Source organism: Dermacentor albipictus, chromosome 7 (assembly GCF_038994185.2).
Source record: "Dermacentor albipictus isolate Rhodes 1998 colony chromosome 7, USDA_Dalb.pri_finalv2, whole genome shotgun sequence".
NCBI lineage: Eukaryota > Metazoa > Arthropoda > Arachnida > Ixodida > Ixodidae > Dermacentor > Dermacentor albipictus.
This window is the reverse complement of record NC_091827.1, coordinates 52403388-52425664: the sequence shown is the minus strand read 5'-3', so window position 1 is coordinate 52425664 and position 22277 is coordinate 52403388. Positions and strand designations below refer to the sequence as shown.

Here is a 22277-nt window from a genome sequence, read left to right as displayed (position 1 = left end):
CTCAGAATAGACTGCCAAATCTTGAAACGTAAAACTCATATAAGCAACGTTTTGAACAAGAAATGAGCCATATAAAGAACTATATACGGTCATATACGGCCGATGATACGTCTATGATAGGTAATATGTCATATGATAGGTAATATGTCATCTCCTATCACCTATATTCTAGTACGGAACACAATGTCGAGTTCATGATTCAGGTATGGACCTACTTGTTTCGGCAATGGGTGGGTTATTAGGAAATATTGGTACACTACTTTGGACGCTGAAAACAATATGATGTATTAGCATAGAAAATTCCAGGGGAACAGGATCTGTGGTCTTGAGATAAAAAACTTCCAAGTATAGATCTGCAAACTTGCGATGGTCCTATGCTGGGAATATAATGAAGTAGCTAATGCGTCGAAGTGATTTAGGATACAGATGGCATGTATCGCATCGGATAGAATTAGTTCGCTAGTAGCTTGTACCTGCATCATAATGCACTTGCAACTGTGTTTACCCACTACTGGCTGCAATGTAGCCTTGGTATAGAGGCTCCGAACCGGAAAGGCATTCGGGAAGTGTACTCGTTCCGCATGCTAATGCCTGACACACTTAATTGCGACTCGTGTGGGATCGAATAATCTATTGGACGCCTCCTGTGCGTTTCTCCTGCTTATTGCGCCCCGTTTCTCTTCCTTATCCTGATGGCACTTTTAACAGCGTGATTCATGGGAGTTTTTGAAGTCAAGATGTGTCGGCCGTGACCGTGCATGCCACTGGCGCAGAAAGCAACGGAGGCGTACTTGCAGTATTTGAAGCCAACATGTTCCTGCTACCATTTGTAGATGTTTTCCTTCAAGTGTGCGCTTGACTACTGCTGTCTCTGTGGTCTTTCTCTATCGGCTTCCTTATTCCTTCACCGTGAGCAGGGTAGCAAACCAGGGTTAACGTCCCTGGCTCTGCTTGCCTCTCTATTTCTCTATCTATACGTACAAAGCTGAGATATATGAATTGTAAGTGATGAAACCTGTCTTGCACCCATATGAGCTGATTGCGTACCTGCCTATAAATTTGTGCAACTCACACAATATTACTTTGAATATGCCCTCGTATCACAGGTTCGATGTGGCAAATGCGTCAGACTCGAGAACAGTCTCGAAAAAGACAAAGTATGTATCCAGTAAAGGGTAAGTGTTTTAGGTAAAAATTACCCGGTCTCGTTCGCAGTTCATTGCTGCCCACACCTCATAGGAACAAGTACACTTGCTTTTTGAAAATGAAAACAGAGAAGCGCCCACTAAAAATGAAATTATTTAAATAAGCGCACCCGATCTTCTCAAGCTACTGAAGTTCTGCCTGGAAAACACACGCATGGTGTTGAGGGTTATGGTCTACAAACAAATGCATGGAACCACGAGTGGTGATTGATGGATTGAGTTGACATGACTTCTATGACTTGCTACTCTATGCGTACTATTCAGTTCATTAACATTTTTATGTCAAGTGTACACTTGCTTGTGTTCCCTATTTATTATACTGCCTCTGTTTTGTTGTTTTATTTGGTACATCATTACAGAGTGTATCTGGTTCAGTGAAAATGCTGTCTGATGTGTACTCCCGAGGGGAAGGCCCTCTCAGGAAATACACGTGTTTTTTTTTTTTTGCCACACCTCGTGGACAAAGCTACAACATTGTATCTATGTCCGAAATAAAGAAAGATTCATTGATTGGAATATCAGTTGTAGCGGCGAACCTTGCCATGGAGTCAGTGGAGGCACGGCCTTTGACTTCTTTCATGTGCCCCCAAAGACCTGCACTATAATGATGACCGCTTTTGCATAATCAAGAAGGAAGCTGTAGAGGCATTCTCGGCACATCTAAACAGCATATAGACATTCATTGAGTTGACAACTGAACTAGCTGGACTCTAAACCATTTTCCATAATGAAGATCCTTGGTACTTGGCCATTCGCATTGGTGGCAGAGAAGGCCACTAAAGCGCTCTTGAAATACCTCAAGTCGATAGACCTTGGGAATTGTGTGTAGCCTCGGTGCGAACCCTTCCACTGTGCACGACACTGTGCTTTCTCTCTCTCCCTCTTCTCTCTCTTCAACCCCATACCCCTTCCCCCAGTGCAGGGTAGCAAACTGGACGTGCTTCTGGTTAACCTCCCTGCTCTTCCTGTCTTCTAATTCTCTGTCTCTCTCTCACACACACAACTGAAATGAAGGTCTCTGGTCACCTTCCTTTTCCTAAAGAACTGGTAGAGAGAAAGAAAAAAAAACGACCGCCTTTCTCCTGGTGTCTTCAGGAAGCAGAGACACACCTATCGCTACTTGCATTACAAGTCTAGTCGCCAGGCCTTCCACAAACGCTAAGTTGTCTCTTCTGGGACAAAATTAGCGCCTATGATTTGCTACAGAGGAGATGATCATGCCTCTGACCTGTACAAAGTGTGCCGCAGTCTTTCCTGTGGCGGGTGCACTGCTTGTTTTACTCATTCAGCAGAACGGCGCCCACGCAACGCGCTTCGTCGCGCATGGTGCGGCCCCCAGCCCACGCAGGGATGCGTGGGCCAGGGTGCGGTGAGGTCCTGGCACGGGTGCTGCGGACATTTGACGTACGCGGGGCGCGTGTTCCTGCCAATAACCTGAAGCATAAACTGGTGCACGTGAAAGAGCGGCTCACGCTACCCCCCAGAACACAAAACATTGAATAAATCTCAATCCACCATTTGGCGACTCCTTCAGACACGAACTTTTCCGAACCCCGTGCTTTACAACCGCATTTACCCCGATGCATACTCCCCACTGTGCAAAGCGTGCGAGGCCCACGCTGACCTCGATCATATTATCTGGCAGTGCCCCAAAGCCTCACCCACCAACACCTCCCGCACTAACACACACATCATAACTACGGCCGAGCAGTGGGAGGCATTGCTGCTCAGCGTGGACCCAGAGGAGCAGCTTTGGGCCGTCCGGATGGCCGATGGCGCCACCAGAAAGCAAGGACTGGCCGCCGTCTGAGGAAGGGGTAGATTGGGTGTTAGTCTCCCGACCCCCGCCACCTCTGAACCCCATCAAGGACATACTAAAGTTTTATCTCTCTCTCTCTCAAGAACGAAAATTTTCAAGGCATCTATGCAAGTTGTCTAAGCTAAATTGAGTCAGAGCTTTAAAATATGGCGATGCACTCTAAGACGACGTGACCAAATGCATTTTGCTTACTATTGCATGGAGTAAGTTACATTTTTTACTCTTATTCATAGGATAATTAGTTAACATTACTTAACCAACTTCTGAAGCAACGAAGTTAGGGAAAATTCCACATATAAAGCTGTAGACTGCCCGATTATTCGGTTCTTAACATGTTATTCATTCGGCATTAATGTTTTTCCACTTACTGCACATGCCTGCAAAATGCAACAACATAGCACGTGACATGTCCGCTTACGCACCATGATTTCAGCGCTCCCAAACGATCCGCATAGGAATAAACATAGCATTTACCTGGATATCCTGCCGCTGCACCTGCTCATCGCTATCATGAACTGCCGCGAGAGAAGCGAATCGGTGGCGTAAATCGCACAGCGAACGGCTGTGTCACTGCCCTGTCGCCTTATAAGCGGTAGCAGATCCTGCTGGATGCTAAAAAAATTAAATTTTGGGGTTTTACGTGCCAAAACCACTCTCTGATTATGAGGCACGCCGTATTGGAGGACTCCTGAAATTTCGACTACCTGGGGTTCTTTAACGTGCACCTAAATCTAAGTACACGGGTGTTTTCGCATTTCGCCCCCATCGAAATGCGGCCGCCATGGCCGGGATTCGATCCCGCGACCTCGTGCTCAGCAGCCCAGCACCATAGCCACTGAGCAACCACGGCTGGTTGCTGGATGCTATGTTAGTTTGAAATACAAATATTTCCGGGTGCTGCAATCACGACGCGCAAGCGGACAAGTGACGTGGCATTTTAACGCGAAAACACTAAGGAGCGCGTGTCGCAGAAAATTCGGAATGCCGCGCCGGACATCGCATTGTCTAAAAGACTTTCGAACCACGTATACCCATGCATTCAACATAATGCAAGGAATTGACTGAACTAATTGAATTTCTCAAGCTAAATTACGTAGAAAAGTCGTAAACTGCGACTTGCACACAGCCTGCAGATATGATACCTCTTGGATTGTAACTTGACTGTACGAGAAAACATAACTCTGTTACACGAAAACTCAAAGAAACGGCTTCACACACACAAACCGGCCGCGCCGTCCGCCATTTTGCGCGCGCCGGCGTGGTGGGTGTCTTGGGGGCCATGGAGCGGCGCGCCTGGTTCCTTGCATTAATTCCAGCTGCCGCTCACCTCCGCCGCATCGAGGCACACCGCAAGAGGCCATGGTTCCACCACAAAGCTCGCCTTCGTGCATTCCGCTCGCGGCAAGCGTTGTCAACTTCACGGTTACATACGCCCCAGTTGCCGGAAGCGTGAGAAGAAGTCAGGGATCTTTGAATGCCATCGCGTTCCATCCTTAAAGCTCAATCGCTCTCCGAGCTTTTTTTTTATTTCGCGAGCATCTGAAGTAAGCAAGAAAACACCAATAACTAATAGATAGAAAGTTAGAAACTGTTTAATCGGACGTTGCACAGCACTCTATAACTTTCTAATTGGAATTTTTTGCCTAACTTTGTGCTTCAGAAGTTGGTTAATTAACCTCGACTAATTATGTAACAACGCAGAATCCAAATATATAGTGTGGCTTACTCCATACAATAGTCCACAAAATGCATTTGGTCACGTCGTCTTAGAGTGCCTCGGCCTCTTTTTAAACTCTGGCTAAGGTTAGCAGGGACACCTTGTAGAATCGCTTGTACAAACGTTAGCTATGTTTATATTGGCGCGAGCGGAAATTTTGAAGGACAGCTTAACGATCATATGAATTACGTTAGAATAACCTTGTCGCCAACGTACTTGCGTAACACGTGTCAGGTTGTATCATCAGCTTGACTTTGCCAAGTTGAACATAATCGTGAAAGAAAGCAACTGTTGTTCCCCTCAGTATCTCGAATCCGGACTAAATTAAAAATTAAGAAGAGAAACACGAAACAAGAATGATGGCAATTTTCAAGCTGCGTACGCTAGTGGCCTTGGTCACGTACTAAAACGGTCATAAGCTCGCCTCGTTTAGCAACTTTTCTGTGTACAAGGCTTCCGTACTGAAGCCGAAATGTCTTGAAGTTTTTAAGACCATTTCAGATTTCTTCGACTCTTCTCTGTTCTCCTTTTCATTAACCCGCCTACCGACCGCACGAATTATCGTCAACCCATCGATTACACTTCCTTTTTATATAGAATCTATGATGAGGCCATTTTTTTTCAAGTACGCAAATTTAAAATATATCTATAACTAACATTTACCTATAAATTGGATTGGGGGTATGTGCTGTTAAAATCATTTCCACAGACAAATTTGGGACGCGAGATTTTGTTACAAGTTCACAGTGTGTCGCATCCGCTTCAAACAAGTAAAGCCTACGCCTGAAGTTGTTCTTCTAAGCAAAGCCACCTAACATGTCATTAATTAGGGCGCCGTCTTGTGTCCTCTATCAAGTAGCGTCAGTTAGCGTAGTGAAACATGAAAAACACGCTTCAAGACTTTCGGCAGGTTGGAAGCAAGGTTTGGACCCCAAATATGGGAGAAACGTGAATGTTTGGTGTTTTTTGAAACAGGGAAGTAAGTGCAGCCGCTTATATTTTAAACACATCTTGAAAGGACATTAACTCTTTAGACGCGTAGTAACAAACGAATTATCCGCGATACGACGATTCGCCAAATCAAAGAACATCAATAGAGCTTTGTACTCGGGACTTGTCATATTGAGCATTAATGTTTCACAACACAATCACATAAAGGAGTATTCACCTTTCACTTGATCTTTATTGCCAGTGGCGTGACTACAACCCCTCCCGAACCTCCCTGTTTTAAAAAACTTACGTACCAGCCGCTCTCTTGAAAGCAAAGTAGTTCCGAAGCCGTCTTCGTTCCCGCCTTCGTCTAGATTTTAATAGGGTATAATATGAAGGCTGTCTTACATTGACTCCTTTGCGGTTGTCTGCTCTTAGGCAGGTAACATATTCGTTGTCTGGAATACTGATTGTGCACATAATACTTTTCTTCGACGCATCAACAATTCGCTCGCAAAACAATGCTCCCTGTGGAAAGTTTTGATGACGCAGATCGCGTTGAACTGATCTTTGACATTTTGAATAGCGATATATTATCCGGCATTACATCATTTCACGTCCGCAGAATGTGAGCCAGTGCTCTGTTTTCGCATTCTAATTTTAAATTTTATGTAACATATCCTGAAACCATATTTCGCATAGCAAATTGCAAGGACACTTCGTGGAGGCTGTAAATCGGGAATACTGTATTATGATTTCCAGTGGCTTAAATATTCTTTTACCTCACTTCTAAATGCCCGGAGTGCTTCTATAATTTAATTATATATTCTACGCCATGGAGTGAAGGTTTATTTTATGTCATGCATATTCACGCAGCAATCAGTGTGCACCGACCTAGTCTTCGCCATTATAAAGTATAACTGTCTTGATAATGAAACCAGAGCCTTATAATGTATGTTTTAGTATGACTTCTGAATGGCAAGCAGTTCAATTTGCCTTCTAGTCTCAGTGTTTCCATTTTGTAAACATATGCGCATATGTTACGCAAATGTCTGTGCTGAAGGCTCTTACAACAGATTGCGCGGTTCGCTTCTTTTTTCATTACCAGGAGCACCTCCGTGTTCGGGGAACTGTAGCACTGGCTTAAAGTTTTCCTGCATGGCTAATTGCACAAAATGCGTTCCTTGCAGCAATTGCCGTCAATGCAACTGTACATGCGGTAAGTGCTTTTTATTCTAGGCACCTGTGATATCCTGTTTTCAAATTCAGTGTCGGTTTCATAATGGTTATAACCGCAAGCGCAACTCCATGCCCAACGCTGTAAGCTTACCCTGCCGTGTTTCCTTTGCCCTCAATTAAATAAACTCATTCTTCGTCTGACACCCTACTTCAGCAGTCCGGCTCCAATTCTGTGGCGCTTGGCTCCCGGGCCATTAGGCCTCACGTAATAGGTTCCGCGTCCGGCACCGCCGTCGATATCTACTACAAACTGGCGACGAGGTAAACCTCTTATTCTGCTTGCTGCTTGCCTCTGCCATTCTACTACTGCTCCTATATGGCTTCCGACATGGAAGATGCTACGACTACTTCTACTTCTGCTCCGTCAGCCTAAACTTCCTCACCTTTGTTCTCGGGGCTCAGCATGGCGTTCCCACCTCCCATGCCACCTTTCATTGGATTACCCGGTACTCATGGAGTACCGTGGTCGAGTTGGAAAAGTTCCTTTTGCACGTTTTTCCAGGTGACCGGATGCGAGCCTCAACAAGACGAGAGGAAGACGGCCATATTACACAGTAATTTAAGCTTTGAGGGGCAGTGTCTCTACTACGACCTGGCGTCGCAAACGCACCTGACATTTCAACATTCGAAGAAATTGGTCGCGTCTCCGATTAACATTATGAAGAAAGCAGAAATCTCCTGGTACACCGTGTTATCTTCAGGGGTAGAAAAAAACGACCCGGGGAAACCTTCCAGGGCTTTGTCAGCGCATTACATAGGCTAGCGCCTGCTTGTGCCTTCGGCGCTTGGCCTGACGAGGCCCTTCGTGATCAAATCTTCGAAGGTGTCGCATCAGCAAGAACACGAGAAAGGTTAAGCTATGAAGGATTTCGGACGAAGCGTGGAGCAAGTTCACAAGGACCTCAAAGTTTTCAACGGTTCACTTGTCCAACATGTCTGGACGTAACGCCAAGATGGCGTCAACAAGCATCACCTTGCTCGCCTAGGTGCATAAAATATCGGTTCCCACCACCCTTCTTCCTCCACCCGGTGGGTTCAAGATGGCGCCCAACGGCATGGCCGAAAGTTGCGATCTGGGCAGGCCGGCCAATACGGCTCCCAGCCCGATCTCCGTGAAGACAGTCAAGACATCGCAGTCCATTACTACCGATGTGGTCCACGTCACCACATAGAATCCGATCCAGGTTGTCCGGCCCTGCATCTTACATGCCGTTCATGCGGAAAAATGGGACACGACATTACAGTTTGCCATTCGAGGTACCGAACGCATCGACAGTCCCCTGCTCGAGCTCAGCTTGTTTCCTCCACGGCTGAAACAGAATCAGCCACTAAAGTATCGTCTGTGCTTACAATTCAGGCACCGAATTCCCGTCCGGCAATAATTCCCGCCGAAGTGCTCATTGCGAATACTTCGCTCAAAATGCTCGTGAACACAGGACCTACAGTGCGCCTAATGAACAGCTCCACGTAGGAAGAACATCTCAAGGTTTTTTCATTGTCTCTTTCGAGTCTCCGACTAAATAAATATTCGCGGCAGGAAATATTGGATTCAGAACATTTTCCGTGGTCGTCAAGTACCACAAAAAGGCTGTAGTAGTGACTTCTCACGTCACTGAAATGATGAAAGCCTGGTTCTGAGTACTCAGGTCCATTCAATATTTACCGTAGGACAGGTCGCAATACTTTCAAGCCTGAAAATGGCAAACGCTGGACTGCGTCCCAACTTGTGAAGTGACCTGCACGGGAAGATTTCCTTGAAAACTCAACTGAAAAGAGCCATTCCAGCGACTACTCATCTTTTGATGATGGTTTCCCAACTTTTCTTCCAGTTCCTGCTGGTATAAGAGACACCTCACATTTCTTGCAGCGTAAACATGCAGTAGGCACAACGCCAAGTTCACTACAGTAACGGCCGTGATACGAATTCGTTTCTTTACGCCAAAAGATTTTTCCACGTAACTTAGGTCCTTTAGTATCCTCATACGGCAATTTTGGACAGCGATGCAGAATCTCCGCTCAAATCTTAGTGAAATAATTTGCTTTCATCAGTTTCAATAAGAACGTACCTCTTAAACAACATTCTTTGAAACGCTACCGGTATATGACCCAGCCATAATGAGGTAATGGTCTCGTAAAGTCGAAATTACTGATGAATGGTAATTCTAAGCCGGTAAAGCCCTAGGGCCAAAGAAAAAGAATGACTAGAACGGAGCGCTGCTTTTGGAATCGCCATTTAGTACATGGATGACATTGCTTTATCCACCCCAGACATTTAGAGCCCCCTAACACGCATCTAGGTAGGTGCGTCCATCACCGCGAGCACAGGCGGTGATGAGAGGTGCGGCTAGGTGAACGTCGTGATGTGTATCCCGGTACTAACATGCAATCTCTTTAGCCTGAGTATTCTTTTACCTTGCTTCTGTCAAATGTTCGTTTCCTATCTTCTTCCTAAGCCTAATTATTCTCTTCTGTCTGATTTTAAAACCGAGAACATTAAATGACTCGTGGAGGAGGAGGAGGAAGTAAACTTTATTGCTCTAGAAAAACCCGAAACACGCGGGCATTGAGACAAAAATTATCACCATCAGCAGTGGTTCGTACCCTCCTAACCAGAAAAAAAGCAAACGCTGAACATGAATGAAGAAACAAAAGAAAGAAGAAAGAACGAAAGGAAGAACAAAATAACAAAGAAAGAACAAAAGAACATTTAGTTGTGCAATAGGTCCTCGCATGCATTGTTGAGAAGGTCGACCTACAGTGCCATACGGGCACTTCTCTCTGCGGCTCGTTATGCCTTGCAAGAAATCTGACCCCTCCCATCGCACAATTTAATGCATTACCACGTCTTCAGCAGGCTTTCGCTTTTACGTGCTAGAAGAGGGAAACAGGCTGCCAACAGTTTTCCGATTACCCGTTTTCGCAGCTGGGTACTAAGGACCTGTGTCGCAAAAATTTGTTGCCGTCCTTAGGGAAGGTCCTTCTATCAACCTAACCTGCTGGGCAAAACGCAAAGCCCTAGAAAAGCCGAAGCTTACCCCTAATGCAAAGTGAATCAGTCAAAGTCTAAAGCCAACAACCACGCACCGAACCCAAAAAACCCTGAGTGACCCGATGCTATGCAAAGGCCTATTTATTCCTTGTTTAGGATTGTATCTTTTGAACGTTGAAGTCGATGACGGCACATTTCGTTACGTTGTATAGCCTTTATTTTAGGTCATGTAGCTTTGACTACACGCATTCACTCATCATTCGCATCATTCAGCATCATTCCTAGCCGACGCAACATATGCTTCCAGTGAACTTGTGGTGCATGCGCTAGTCTTGCTGAGCTCGTCATTTCACCCTATTAGCAGGCACTGACTGGCCAGCCAGTATATGCTGGCGAGGTACCGCGAATGCAAACTGACGTGTTATACGTAGATGCGTATGTTGGCTTTCCTGCAATGCGTTTTTTCAGCGCTCACTGACAGCAGTAAGACATAGAAAACTTTGGTTTAATAAATGTGAAGTTACCACAATGTTGTTGTCGTCTCTCTACCTTTGCACGAGTGCAAAGGTTTTCAATACATATATATACATATACATTATATATATATATATATATATATATATATATATATATATATATATATATATATATATATATATATATATATATATATATATATATATATATATATATAGGGGTTTTCTTCAAAGTTCAGCACGCAGGACCCGACGTAACATACGCAGGAAAGAGACGACGAACTTTTTGGAAGACTTTTTTTACTTAACGTTTTCGGCTGGTGGACCAGCCTTCGTCAGAGTACAGTAACGCATGTACAACACATACACAGCTTTAAAGGCACAGTATCACGAGCAGAGGGCGCGCTATCTACGCTGACTAGACCATACACTGCGCATCATAAATCATTATCATTGCACATTGTAAATGATAATCGATGACACGCATTTTGGAATATACAAAAAATGAAATGCAGATGTGTTCACGATACAATACATACAAACATGACTCTCAAGTAAGTGCCAGCGGTTACAATGGTTATGTGTAGTGAAAACAAAATGACTTACACATGCAGATACAAAGGCGTGATGTTTAGCACATGGCATCTCTGAGTGCAACCTCGAATTATCTAAAAATTGATATGTTAACGTACAACTTCGAGCCACAGCGACATACGTCAAAAAGCCACATGTAAAATAGGAGACAGAAAAAAAGCGCTGAAATCATGTGTGTACACTGTGTGGGAAGTGTATATTTGTGCTCAATCTAAAGTTAGACAGGTTAGTTTTCCTTTGTTTTCATTTATTCCAGACGAGACAGTGTTAAATTTGTGAATCAGGTAAGATTCGCGAAGCTCGCGGTCATGGTTGGTGCGGAATCCAGATTCGAGTATTGTTACTTTGAGATTATTAAATGAGTGGCCCGGCATGTTAACATGTTTCGAGAGTGGTAGATTTGGTTGGGATTTGGCATGTGACCTGTGGTTGTTAAAACGGATCCTGAAAGGTGTTTCAGTCTGGCCTATGTATTGCATGTGGCAAGTGCCGCACTCGAGCAAGTAAACTACGTTATATGAATCACAGTTGAAACTGCCTTTAATAGTGAACATGAATTGGCTGGCTGTACTGGTGGCAGTCAATGTAGGCGTTATATGAGCGCAGACTTTGCAACGTGGTTTATTGCAGCGGCTGCAACCGGTCGGGTTAGAAGTGGCGATTTTTGAGGACGTTAGTATGTCACCTATGTTTTTCGAACGTCTATACACGACACGAGGTGGCTCAGGAAAAATGGCTTTTAACCTGTCGCTTTGGGTAAGAATGTTATAGTGTTTGCGGAGTATGCCTGAGACCTTAGGGTTAGATGCGGAATGTGTGAGTATCAAATTAGCCGGCTGGGAGCCACTGGGCTTGTTTCTGCCTTTAAGAAAGTCCATCCGGTCATATCCTGCCGCTCGGTGTATCGCGTCATCGATCATCTTCTCTGGATATTTACGGTAGAGAAGTTTCTTTTTGAGTTCCTGGCAACAAGAATTAAAATCGCCTTCTTCGGAACATATGCGCTTAAAGCGCTGTGCCTGGCTATATGGAATCGCAGTCTTACAATGACGCACGTGGCTGCTTTCAAAATGAAGAAATTGATGATTATCAGTTGGCTTTTTGTAGAGTTTTGTGATTAGGCGTCCATCGGCAATGGTAATCGTGACGTCAAGGAAGTCTACAGATGACGGTGAGTAATGATGTGTGAATTTGATAGCGGGGTGTGCCTGGTTGAATGACGCAATGAAGTTTAGGAGTTCCGTTTCGCTATGCGTCCAAATACAAAATATATCGTCGATGTAACGCTTAAAGTAGATCGGTTTTAGTCGTACACTATTAAGGAACGCGTCTTCGAGCACTCCCATAAAAACGTTCGCATAGTTGGGGCCTATTTTAGTTCCCATCGATGTTCCACTAATTTGTACATAATGAGAATTATCAAATTCGAAGTTGTTAAACTCGAGAACTAACTTAAGCAGAACCTCGAGGGTTGAGCTATCAATCGGGCTATTACATTGGAGGTGTTCATAGGATTTCAAGACAGCCTGAATGCCATCCCTATGGGGAATATTCGTGTAGAGGGAAGTGACATCCATCGTTACCAGAAGCGAGCCCTCGGGAACGGTTAGATCTATTATGTCATTAAGAAAAGCATTAGTATCCTTAATGAAAGAAGAAAATGTGGCTGGAATAAATTTGATTAGACTGTCGACGTAACGGGAGATGTATTCTGTGACTGTTCTGATGCCGGATACAATGGGACGGCCTGGATTACCTGGTTTATGTATCTTGGGCAGCAGGTAAAAACGCCCGGCTATTGGACTAAGTGGGATCAAGGAGCGTGCTGTTTTATCGTCGATCTTCTGCTTCTTCACCAATGCTTTTATGGTCTCCTTAATGATGGAAAGGAATTCGTCGGTAGGATCACAGGGAAGTTCTTTGTAAAATGTGCCGTCAGATAACTGTCTTACGACTTCTTTTTTGTAATTTTCTTTTGTCATTATCACGACCGAGCCACCCTTGTCCGCCGGTTTAATGACAATATCGTCGCGTGTGCTTAGGCTTCTAAGAGCATCGGATTCGCTAGTGGAAAGATTTCTCTGGAATGGGGCGCGTGTCTTGTAGATGTCGAGCACGTCGCGAGAAACAGCTTTGATATATAGGTCTAGGCATTTGTCCCGTTGTGAGGCAGGAGTCCAGTGTGTCGTGGACGGTATAGCTGGGTGGTCCTGTTTGCTGCTAGCGCGGCCATGAAAATATTCTTTGAGTCTTAAGTTTCGGGAGAAGTTTTCAATGTCTTTCATTAACTGGAATTCGTCGAAGCCCCCGGTGGCTGGACAGAAATTGAGGCCTTTTGAAAGAACCCTTTCTTCCGTAGGCAGAAGCGCAACATGGGAAAGGTTAACTATGGTAGTGCCCGGGTCGGTTGTCTCCGGCAATGCTTTAGCAACTGGGATTACAGAAGTTGCCGAACACGTTTGTTTGGTAAAGTATGTTATCGCCGGGACATTGTCCCGTAACAGTTTCCGCCTTTTTATTTTGTTTACCGCGTTCACCTTTCTTTCTTCGTAAACATTCAGCAAATGTACTTCATGCGGGGCAAGTTGGCCTACCAAGGTTTTTTCTACATTTAAAAGTGAACTTGCCGATGATTCATAGTGATTTAAGATAATACGGACTAGCTGGAGTGAAGCATTAGTCAGTACATCTTGCCACTTATGCTTGTTTACGGTCGATAGTTCAGAGGTGGCTGGGTTTACACGAATTCGGAGGCCCCTAGGGATTATTGAAGTATTAACATACTCTCTAAGGGTGGACACATGAAGTTCCGCACGAATGCGTTTTTCAGTCACTTTCCGGCACTTCAGAAAAGATACGGAAACAGTACTTAAAGTTGAATTACCAAAGGAGTCTTGTAGTCACTGGTCACTCGGGGCTGGGTTATTTGGAGACTTGCAGCACGGAACGCGGGATGAAGCTCTGTCCCTTGACATCGGGGTTTGTGCAGGTGGCTGTGTCGACTCTTTTGACGCGTGGTCGCACCAGAACGACGAGGCACCCAGAAGATTCTTGGCGCAAAGATGACGGATGTGGCTTGCTATCAGGCTAACGCCCTCGAAGCTGGGATGTAGCCCATCGGCATATATATATATATATATATATATATATATATATATATATATATATATATATATATATATATATATATATATATATATATATATATATATATATATATATATATGTGTGTGTGTGTGTGTGTGTTTGTGTGTTGTTACAAGCGTGAGAATCTTGTATGATTTGCGTATGTGCCACGAGCTTTAATGGGACACGGGCTAATAAAGGGCAGAGAAAGAAGGCGCTCGACGAAAGGCCACTCTAAGCGCTCAGTGGGTGGAAGTCGTAGAAATTGGTACAGCCCATCAGTACGCTGAACCAGGCCCATCTGCTTTTATGCACCACGGCTGTGTTCTCCAGATGCGGCCACGTAGTCCTAGCCACATCGACGTCCATGACAGACGATGGAAAAGTAACGCATGCTGCTGCAGGCGCTGAGTGATATACTGGTTACATAGCCGGCGGTTGAACTTTGTTGCACTCTAATTCACTGTGTCTCGGCAGTTCCTCGCGTACTACTTCCCGCATGGCCGAAGCAAGGTGGGTGGCCGGACTCGTAACGACGCTGGCAACAGTTTTCATGTTTGCCAGTCTGGCTCGGTCTTCATGAGGCATCCGCGGGTTTAAGAATTTGCACAGCTCAAGTACTTCCTCAATATTGGTAGTGCATGTCACTCCTGGAGTTTGAGCTCTTTGGGAGAGTGTTCGCTTCGCACTATGGAACATTGTTCCAGCGCACATTTGGGCACGGACCAGGAGAGGTCCGTGTCCAAATGTGCGCTGGAACAATGTTTCATAATGCTAATCATAACCAACTAGCCCAGCTGTCCATACTTTTCGCTTCGCACATTTATTTTTGGCCACCAGAGTCGCCAAAACATATTCCTATTCGTCAACCTCATCTGCCAGCGTAGTTGAGGATGGTTCGTGATTCTCAAACCACATCAGTACGGTTTCTACCTAAAATAAGACGACGTTGTCAAGCTTCGTGGCCGACTTCCAGTAGTCATGTGGGCTCATCCCAAAGTATAATGCGTAAGCCTCTCGTGCATTTCTCCTGTGGTCTTACCGCGAACGAGCCTGGTTTCATGTACTGGTGAGAGCGTGCAGCTGGTGTTGACCTTTGCGCGGTTGCAACTGACGCTGGGTCTGGCCCGCCGCTCTGGGACATGATGAACGTTGTCAGAGAGAGACCGGAAAGTTCACGTGGTGCGTCGATGTCATGCACCCGGTACCTTCACCATTCTGCTACGAGCTACACTCTGTGAATAGACGGTTTATTGGGACACGATGTAGCCAACCTTGAGCGCCAGCCGAGGTTCCGCTGTCTATAGGCGAACGTCCTCTTCTTCTACCCTCTATTATCCCGTGTCCCACTATAGCTTGCAGCACGTACGTGTAACTAACTAACTAACTAACTAACTAACTAACTAACTAACTAACTAACTAACTAACTAACTAACTAACTAACTAACTAACTAACTAACTAACTAACTAACTAACTAACTAACTAACTAACTAACTAACTGACTAACTAACTAACTAACTAACTAACTAACTAACTAACTAAATAACTATCCAACTAACTGAATAAATAAATAAATACACCTCTGTGTATGTGCGCGCTTGTAATATGTTTTTGATATAGCAAGACACACTCACCGCAGAGTCAGCGAAGTTGAAGAAAGCCGGTAGTGCCAGTGTCAGAAGCGCACCGTCGTTGTACATATTCAAACAATAAATCATATTACATTTGTGCATATAATCTCGCCTCTTTAGTATCTCCAATGTAAACACACTTGCTAATAAGGAATGCATAATTTTTACCCACTTTCAAATTTCCGATACTTCACCGGACCTCATTCTAAGGCAAATGCATATCTGTATTTTTCTGGCCAACACCCTACAGCTGGTAGGCGCCACTGTTGCACGCAGGGTATGAAATAATTTAACCTATACTTACATTTGGCTGCTCTAAGAGAAGGAAAATTTTACAAGCGTGTTGTTTTGTAGAAATGATGCTTTTGTCGTCGTGACATTACCGACTATTGACATTATTTGACCACCTAACTATCACTTTTATATCGACTGTGCCCTGGGCATGGCGTAGTGCCATACAGCTAAAGTTCGAGTGACTTTGAACATGGGATCTATGTGAGGCAGAAAGAATGATTAACACAACCGGTTGCATGAAATGAAAACAAAGATCTTTCGGCTCAATGCAATTGTCCTTGCAATATTTAATTATCTACCTCGCGATGCGGTTTACATAGAGTCGCACTTGTACATCAGCTCTGCAGAAATCTTTTTTTTTTTGGTCTTGCAAGTTTGTTTACAAAGTCAATAGAACTAGCCACGACATGGCACAGTGCCGAATTGTAGGCACTCAGGTGTATTTGTCCTGAACTAATGTCCTTTAATTTCTTTTTTTTTTCTAGTCAAATACGAAGACCCCTGCGCTTCGATGCGATCATATTATTGCGGAAATATGCTTGAACTCAAGTGCCGATTATATAATAATGGGTGTTTCTGCTATTGTGGTGAGGACACTGTGATCATACCTTTCATAGCTACATTTCATAGAAATTACGCCATTTTCGCAATGGTAATTATCACTTGAGAGTGCTGAAATCATCCTCAAGCTAGGATTCTTCGGCTAAACCCTGACAGGAGCAACATGACAGTATTTTATGCGATTGTGGCAAGAACGTGTTACTTTATTCTCTGCTTTACTGTAAGAGCAATGTTGAATACTCCAGTCATTGTTCCGGCTTACAAAATGGGAAAGCGTGAAACTCTGTTCAATTTTAACCTGCTTTATTTTCTTAGCGTGGATCCCTTCTTGTAGAAAAGGGCGAGGGAGGAAGACCATGATGGTTGGAGCAGAAGGGCGACTAAAACACTTTAGACACCACCACAGCAATGCAGTTGATGAAACTCGTCCCAGAAAGTGTTTCTGTACGTGACCGCTTCGCCCTGTAGAAGTGTAGCTGAACAAAAATTGCCTTTTTCGACAGCGAAACCTGAGTAATGAGTGGTTCTGTAGGTCCAAACCAAAGCCAAACAGCAAGGCAAATGTGCCGCTGTAAAAAAAAAACTTAAAGCAAGAATCCTTGAGGTTTTTGCTGCCAGATTTATCAAGCACCGTTCCACACAAAAAGCGTTTTTTTATTTAAGTCATATGCCAATGGGAGGAATAGAGCAGAGCAATGGAGAGGGCGATGGTGACGCATTATAGAACAGCGATGTAGGATTTTGTCGTTGTGTTGATTGCCAATATGCTCTAAAAGTGTGAAGTTCCCTTTCTATTCTGTTCTATTTGTTTCATTCTATTTGAATGTTTCGATGACCTCGTGGCAACTCGATGCATGGAAGAAAAATGAAGTTCTTGATGCAGCAGGCAGATGAGCGCTAAGGCTTAGCCCTGGACGATAGATGAAATCGAGCTGAAGATCGAATCGCTGGGCCTGCGATCAACAAACTTTCAAGGGGAGCCAGTAAAAGCTAAAAGATCGCGCATATTGTATCGGGGACTCAGCTACAGGGGCTACGTAAAGCGCACTTAGCGTGATACATGGCACTAGGTAACAGAGATGACACAACAAAATACACCAGTTATATTTATTCAAGCTTTAGATACCAAGCATGCCTAACTCATGTTGCAGTTAGTGGAGGTCTCATGGTCTATTGTTCAAATCGTGCTCCCTCCCAAGTATTCACAGGGCGCCACTTTGTTTTGTCGGGGAGGTTTCCGCTCTAGGGTAAGGAAATGACTCGGCCACTCGGAAGCCCGAGAATGCCCTGCGCCACGTGAACCAGCCACACTCGCAAATAGTTGCAGCTTTTAGTTTCTCTCAATCTCCTGTGTTTGCGCGCCCTGTAAAGATGAACGTATTGTGCAGTTATGAGTGGGATATTTCTCTATCAGGCGTTGGACATGCATTTGTCATGGTGGCCGAGTGGGTTCCCGTTGTTTCTCGACACTGCATGTCGAACGCCTGAGGGCCATAGCCAGGCAAACTTGAATCTTATGTAAGAAATTGCTGACTTTTATGCCTTTTAAGTGCTAATGAGCACCAGAATGACCTTCATAAATTATAATACTAGACGTGGTCAGCTCTCTGAAACGCGACCATTCTTGTCCGGACGGACGAATGTACTAATGAGATACGCTGCCTTGAATGCGTCATGCGCTTCTATAATTATGTCCGGTTGCGTCATGCGTGGCGCGACAACGGCACCACCTGCGCACGCTAGAGCTGCAATATCAACCAATCGCTTCCTTCCTCTACACAACAATATTGTTACGTTAAGCTATGTTATCATTACGTGAAAGTGCATGAGACCTATTCGCGTCTTAATAATTTTGCATGTTTAACAAATGGTACTGCTAGCGGGGGTCCTACGGTCCAATTCTGCAATCATACTTGCTTCCTATTTCTAGTGAGCCCACCCTGGTAAAACGTGGTAGGCAAGGGTTCGCTTCTACCACGCCAGTTTTTCTGTGGTGCCTTGCTCTCTTGTCACTTCACGCCATTTATGGACCCTACGTGTCAAATGTGGAGACGCCATCACCGAGAAACCATGAAATTAAGGCAAAAATTTGCACACATGCAGGTTTCGTTACTGCTGACGAACACAGGTTTGAGTTTGATGAAAAATATTTACCATAATTCAGGAAGCTCTCGTAAACGGGGTGACTCCCGCTCAAGATCGACAAACGTGCTGTCAAATTATACCTCTAAAACCGCCGTGCGAGGGGCTAAGTTTAGCTACGATTGCATCTTGCGTGGCGCAACAACAGGGTCATCTGGGAAGGCAAAGTGTGGATGAATAAGTAATGGATTCGTTTTTCTAAAATAGGGTACCAAAGTAAGGCACGTGAATAGTACGGTTGCACAGACATAAGTAATGATATAACATGTTTGCGTAAAATGTCGTTAAAACAAGCCACCCCGTATGACCGACTAGAAAGTCTTCTCACGTAAGAAACAAGTATTTTACGCGCAAGTGCAACCGTCGAGCCCTTCGAACCAGCGGTGTCTGTATGAAGCCCTGAAGCACACAAAAGGGTAAGGCGCTTGGAGGAGAAGAAAATTGCGTGCGGGGAAAATTACGAAGTAGCGCGAGTGCGCAGCAAACTAACGCCACCTAGAGGAAATTGTAGGTAACGTAGTGCGAAGGCAGGAAAGACAAACGTGGTGGAGCGTCGCGGAGAACGATGGTTGGCGGAAGCGCGCCGGGTTCACCTTTCCTGGCACTTGCTGCAAGTATTGTTTGCGATACAGACGTGCTGAGATAACATCGTCCTCGCGCGCCGTACGCTATGTGTGCAAGTGACAGCGTGCGTCGGTGAGCCGACGATGACGACTGAATCTCCCATGCACAAAGCGAAAGCATGCCGTATTATGGCACTCACGTGACGCCAGGGCAGGGGACGGAGCCGGGGCGTTGTACATAGCAGCCTGTGATTGGATTGGCTTCATATTGAAAAGGATCTGCTTTGGGGCCACATCATAGGTGGGCCTAGCTCTGTGTGCGCTTGGTTCTCACCACTCCGTTTGCCTTCAAATGTCACTTCGCTCGCTTCTGCTGCCGCGATTCCTCGCGCCAGCGTTTTGAGAACGAGTGCCCCGCGGTAATCAAGTAGGAAGTGTTCATGTTTGCCTGGGCGCACGGACACCATGGGAGGTAATTTAATAGTACGCTAATGTTTATAAGGGAGCGTTCTACTCCGGCGGCTGCTGCGTGGCCCCTGTCTTGAACATGAACTGTAATGGAAACAATGTGTACTAATAAACACTTCATATGATTATGACTGAGCAGAATGGTGCACATGCTTCTTTACTAGAACCGTCCGCTCAAGATTAATGCCAGTTTTTACCCTTCAATACGGCAACTGACATTCGGGCTCGCGATTGAAGAATCAGAATTAGTTTCATTAATATCACTGAAACTTGAAATTATTTTTAATGCTTCGTTGCAGCCGGTTTATCATGCTCATTTTTGGTGTTTGTTAACTCGAAATAAACATGCAGATGAACTATAGCACCGGCGCCTCATTGTGTTTATGACGAGCAATTAAGTGTTCATGTCTCTGGTATGTGTTTATTATTACATGAGAAATAGGGTAGCCTCTATTTTTATAACTATCTTTTTAGGTACAGAGATAAAACCAGGAAATGTTCTCTTTTTTTTTCAGGGATCGCACCACTGATGATGTTTTCAAGAGGTTAAGTTCTGGTGTAGTAGACGTTTTTGGCAGCTCCTGACAGTAGTCAGTACGGGCGCTGCCAGATACCGGCCTATACACTCCTTCAAAAAAATTTACTGATATACGAGTAGTACATGATCATAAGTACAAAATTTGAATGTCACGTTAGGTAGAAATACATTTTATTCGAAGGTCCGGAAAAAATCAGCCGTACCACCATTGACGACGGCAGTGGCAGCCAGGCAATTCCGCTCGAGAAAAAGCAAGTGATTCGGCCTGAGCACTCGACTTAAGGTAAAGGCAATATGAGAGTTGACTCGACGAATAGATTGTAGGATAAGCGCTTTCACTGCGGCCTTCTGTACGGCGCCTCTATATGAAGCAACATTTAAGTGCTGTTCTATTCATTTCATTTGCGGAACTCATTGGTGTAAGCGAAAGTACGTTTTTCATAAAAGTATGTCATCTTAAGTACAAATTGCTTTCTTCACAATTATTCACCTGTTATTCCTAAGTCCAATCTCTCTCGAATAAAAACAACCCTAAGTGTTTCTCTTGGAGACCGGACATATAAAAGAGGAGCAAATGTTTCTATGCAACAAAACAGAGAATGTGACAATGCAATGTCTTCATGTTGTGAGTACAGTATGTGATTGTGCGTTTATGTTTTAATTTATTTTGACACATTTGTTATAGAATGAAAAATTGAAACAAATGACGTTATTGCAGATCAATGATCTGCCAAGACTGACATAATTTGCAAGAGAAACAAAATCGAATCGATTCATACAGTAGATAAACTGGTAACAATAATATTTTAGCTACAAACTTTATAGCGCATGAATTCGCTGGAATGCTCAACGGTTAAGCACATTAAGGTTTCGTTCTTCTCTACACAATGTATCCTCGCATCATTGGAATATCTATCCGATATTATGATATGCCTGGATGTTACAGCACGACGCCTGAATATAAACCTTGCCGTTAAGTTGGTCAGGAAATTGACAAAGATATTACCGATGGAGGCCTGTGACCTAGCTTTGAAAGTTGGCCACCCTTTCTTGACTATGAACCGAATCTCCGGGACGACGTTCTTCGTGCACAAGGAAGTATAAGTAAGCGTGCTACCACCTACAATATGGATCACCGATCCAGGCCCACAGAGTGAACGCTACGTGGCGCTAACTCTTCGTCGATATATCCACGCATGACTTCAGTTCAGTGACTGCTGACTTGGGCCTGCATCGAAAGTTTAGGTGGGTGTTCAATCAGCCGAAGTTGTACATGCCATATTTGCATTGTACTTCCTGTAATGCTGTGACTTTGGACCAATAGCGATGCGCTAATGAAAAAAAAAACTCAACGTCCTTCCACTCTGTGAAGAAAGATGATCAGTGTAGCTAAGCATTATTAATTAATTGATTACTAATTAATTAATTAATTAATTATTAATTATTAATTATTAACAATTAATGAACTTTACTTCTGGTCCGAGCGAGGGAAGACTGGGCCTGAAGGCACGAATGCCTAACAGATCCCAGATCCCGCAGTTACAACAACAGTCATATCCAGTACAAAATAATATATATAAAACATACATACTTCTCGCGCAAAAGAATAGAATTTCAATAGCCATAACAATTGCAACATTTACAATTATTCGCAGTCTGTGGGACCCTTAATGGCGAACTGCACCTACGCCGCGGGTTGGCCCGGCAAGGCGCTATCTTCGAGATCGACGCACGTATGGGAAGTGCTTAATGCTTGCTTGTCCTCTCGCGCGGATCGGCCCAGAATTTCACTTTCCGCATACTGTCCTTGAAACCAAAGACTTCACAGAGGGCAGCTGAACCTGAAGATACATCTATGTAGATATCTCAACATTCTAATAGCTTTAGGTTACATCGCCCCTGGTGTCACAGAATCTAACATGATAACACCACAACGCGGACAGTACACTCACCATAATCATATTAGCTACTAATGTATGAGGTG

At 44.4% G+C, this 22277-nt stretch overlaps 1 long non-coding RNA gene across 2 annotated transcripts; it reads left to right on the top strand.

The window, feature by feature from the left end:
- The first annotated feature begins 1088 nt into the window (after positions 1–1088).
- Positions 1089–20842, top strand: LOC135897179 (uncharacterized). 2 transcript variants are annotated; one of them, XR_010562951.2, is made up of 4 exons: positions 1089–1175; positions 6780–6890; positions 16507–16608; positions 20271–20842. It is a non-coding gene; the product is annotated as an uncharacterized lncRNA (long non-coding RNA). The 2 variants fall into 2 exon arrangements; XR_011507412.1 differs by lacking the exon at positions 1089–1175 and having other exon boundaries at positions 6661–6890.
- Positions 20843–22277: the final 1435 nt, after the last annotated feature.